The following is a 4,483-nucleotide window of genomic DNA, read 5'->3' as shown; positions in this document are numbered from 1 at the left end:
TCAACATACATTATATTAATTGCATCTCATACAATGAACCTTAATTCCCTTTAACTAATTTGAACAATTCAAATTATTTTCAAGACTAACTGTTATTAAGTATCCATTACGAGTTAGCAAGGGGACCTAATGGACCTACAGATCGGAAACTCCAACGATACGAGATTAATTGATGAAACTCATTAACCATGTTAATCAACATTCGTTAACTGTCAGCCACTCCACTAAAGACCCAAAGTTGCACTCTTCTCACTGTAGAATATTTTGCGTCTATGGATTTTGACCATTAACGGTAAGTCAATCCTTCACGAGTGTTCATAACCACAGTTGGGTAAAATTACCATTTTACCCACTACAACAAATCTGCTATTTCATGACGGGCATTGCCCGACATTAAACATTAACCATGTCGGTCACTGACCGACATCTATACGAGTGTCCTTGTTTCCCTTTCATATCGGACAGTTGTAAGGTCGGCCATTGCCCGTCATGTATATTTTATTTCCATCCGAACATGGCCATCATGAAACGACCCTTTTAAGGTCGGGCATTGCCTGTCATGTATAGCGTTTTCCATGACGGACGTGCCGTCATGAAAGAATAACCATGACGGGTGACGACCGACATCTTTATGACTGTCCTTGTTTTGTGACTGTCATTGTATGTGCGACATTGTTTGTACGTCATTGTTTGTACGTCATCTTTTGTGTGACATTGTTTGTACGTCACTGTATCTACATCGATATGTGCGTCATTGAATGACTATATTTCGTGACAGATATTGACCGTCATTATTTCGTGAATAAATAAATTAAAAAAATAGTTGGTTGCCCAAACGTGGCTGACCAACTATATATATTTCCTTCACACCTATGATAATATCTGAATATGCAACTAAAACTTTTAACACATTCATCCATTATAAAACAATATATATTCTAAAACTTAACTCAAAAACTAACCTTAGACTCAAAACACAACTAATCAAAAGTACAAATTTCAACATAACCTCTCCACTTTTAGAATAACTCAAAACTAGCCAACAATATATCTCTCACTTCCAACCTATTTCTATAAAAGCTTAACAAAAACACAACAATCAATACTAAATACGAATTTCATCATGACCTCCCTACTTTAGAATAAACTCAAAAGTAACCAACCAATATATCTCCTCCCAACTTAACTCAAAAACTAACTTTAAACTCAAAACACAAATAATCAAAAGTACAAATTTCAACATAACCTCTCCAGTTTTAGAATAACTCAAAACTAGCATGGTTATAAACAAAACAAACACTTCTATATAAACACCCTTCCACACAAGAACAAATGGGACCGCCCGTCCCTCCAATAAAACTACATTCAGCATAAGAATCCAGACTTCAGCATCATCCAGTCAAATACTTCTATAATAATCCAAAACTAATATGTTATGCAGTACATTTCAAACTTCAAACTTCAAACTTCTACATATTATAAACAAGATAAAGTATTTCTAATCTACCAATTACTACACAGAAAGTAGTCTGAACCAAATACTTACATCAAATAAACATAACTAATGAATCCATAGGTACTACACAAATCGTCCAACAAAAGATGCCCATTATATTCGAACTTCGTCGATTTCTTCTTGTTGATAGGCACTTTTTGTATTAAACTACAAAAAGAAAATACTAATATAAGGACAAATCATATATAAACACATACAGGTATATGATAATACGTACAAGTTCAGTTATAGGAGTATCAGGGTTCCGCACTATTTCTCGTATATACTTTTGCAGATAGTTTCCACACTCGATAGAATTTGATTGTCGAGGACACTACATATAGAAAATTTGAAAAATAACAAAATTATGAGTTATACAAAGGACTGCGACATTGTTATGAGTTATGCAAATTTACCTTCACAGGTTTCCAAATTGTAATACTGCGACATTGTTGAGTAGAATGTTTGGCTTGCCACATTTTCAATGATCTAAATAATTTGAAACATTAGAATAACATAATTGTAAAAATTTCAACTATAAGAGTTCATGGCAGTTACGTGTTTATGATTCCCTTATAATTTTCTTCAATCTTACTTCTTAGAGAGTCCAATACATAAACACAATTCTCTCAGAGATGTATAACAAACATCTTCCAGTGAAAACTATTAATAACCAACATGATAATATTATCATTCATGCATGGATAAAGGAAACTATAAATAAGTAAAATGAAGTTAATTGCTAGCTTACCCGCTATTATGTGGGATGAGTACTACTTGTTCTAAGTTACCCATGTTTAACATGTTGGCTAGATGTCTGGAACAATTTTCTTGAGACATTATTTGTGGTACAATGTTGTCTGGATCAACCACCAAGAACTTCTTACACCACAAGAAAATTATTTATCAGACTAGAAGAAGATGAAAACGAACGAATATGAGGGAGATAAAAGGAACCTTCGATATTTGTCGCCACCGCTGTATATTCGCCGCCGCCGCTACCGATTGTCGCTCTCTGCCGCCGGAAATTGCTCCTCACCATTGGGTCTCGCTTGCGCCTCCCGTACGTGGTCGTTTGCTCCCCTTCCCTCGGTAATGAAGCAAGGTTTACGCCGGTTTCACGAAAAGGTAGAGAGGGTTCTTCCTTCCAACCTATTCTATAAAAACTTAACAAAAAACACAAATAATCAATATATCTCCTTCCAACCTATTCACAGAGAATAATTCTCAATATTATTGAAACTCAAAAACTAATATGCAAGTAAAACTAATCTCAACATCATGATCTTCTAAAACTTAACTTAAGAACTAACCTTAAACTCACAACACAATTATTTAAGAGTATATCAAACAAGTACAAATTCCAACATGACCTCTCTACTTTATAATAACTCAACACTAACTTGGAAAGCAATATTATACTATATTCAGCAACAATCAAACACTTCTATATTAACACCATTCCACACCGGAGCAAATGAGACCGCCCGTCCCTCCAACAAAACTACATTCAGCATAAGAATTCAGACTTCTATATATTATAAACAAAACAATCCAACATATTCAATATCAGTCAAATACTTCTATAATAATCCAAAACTCATCTGTTATGCAGTACCATATATACAAAATTCAAACTTCTACCTATTATAAACAAGACAAAAGCATTTCTAATCTACCAAGTATTAGAAAGAAGGCTAATGTTTGGGGGTAAAAATACCCTGGACACGTGGAGGATGCTCATTGGTGTTTAAAAAATAAAAGAATTATTCGAGGTCTACCTCGAACTTGCCGAGGAGACTGGATTCGCCCATAAACAAGGCTAAGTGTAAAAAGCCCTGGTTCGACCTGGACGGGTTTGATCTGCTCAAACCCGACAGGTTCGACATGAAAAAAACAAAGGTAACCGTCGGTCGTGAGCACTGTCGAACCCACCATCTATAAATATAGGGCCTCATATCACGACTCAGGTATCGAATCTCACCTAGAACTTAATATTGAGTCCGACCTGAATTGACTTAAGCGTCGGAGAGTTTGCCCTCTTGTGCAGGTTCACTCTTGAGTACAGGTCGAGTCGGGAACAGGGTTTGAGCTTGGTTCATTAAATTATGTTGTGCAATTCTTTGTATAAAAAAAGGGTATGCGCAACCTCATTTCCTTCGCCAAGAACATAAAGAAATTGGATTTCTTGGAAAGATGTCGCCCACAACCGAATGTCATCAACCCAGGAAGCCAATTCGTTGTGGAGAACGGCCTCACTGAAGATCATATTAACGACTTCCAGGGAATACGACTCCGCCACAACTTTGGAAAACCCCATCCGTGAAGCTAGACGAAGACCCTCTCGAATCGCCAAAATTTCTACCAAAATCAGACTGAGGAGAGAATGGGAAGAGTAAAGAGCCGTCTGAATAATGTTATTCTCAACCCGAATCAGAACCCCTACCTCAGATCTTCTTTCAATTTGACCATAGGCAACGTCTGAATTGATCTTCACAAAACCCCTTGGGAGAGGGGTCCAAATTTGGACATGAGGTAAGGGGCTTTTAGGTTTCTTTTTTTCTTGTTGATGTTTTCTTAGAAATTCTTCAAAAAAATCAACAATCCAAGATACTTTCACACTAATATCAATAAGGCCCTTATTGAATATGAAGGAGTTGCGATCGTTCCATAAAGCCCGACAATTAATACTGGCCAAAGATAAGTCCTTTGGAGAAAGAAAGTCCATCATCGCCGTCCACTGATCAAGAAAACTGTCGTTGAACTGATTCCCGAGAACCACTTCAGGTAAGAGTAGTTTCCAGATTTCTATACTTCTTTTACATCCCACTATAGCATGATCAACAAATTCATACTTATTGAAACATATATGACAAATAGATGAGACATCCATACCCCTATTTCTCAAATTAACCATCATTGGAATACTATTTTGTACTACTTTCCAAAGGAATATTTTAGTCTTCGAGGGGAGATCGGTTTTCCAAA

This window comes from Momordica charantia (genome assembly GCF_013281855.1).
Source record: "Momordica charantia cultivar OHB3-1 chromosome 3 unlocalized genomic scaffold, Mcharantia_2.0 BLBB01000003.1, whole genome shotgun sequence".
NCBI classification, from domain to species: domain Eukaryota; kingdom Viridiplantae; phylum Streptophyta; class Magnoliopsida; order Cucurbitales; family Cucurbitaceae; genus Momordica; species Momordica charantia.
This window is presented reverse-complemented; position numbering follows the sequence as displayed.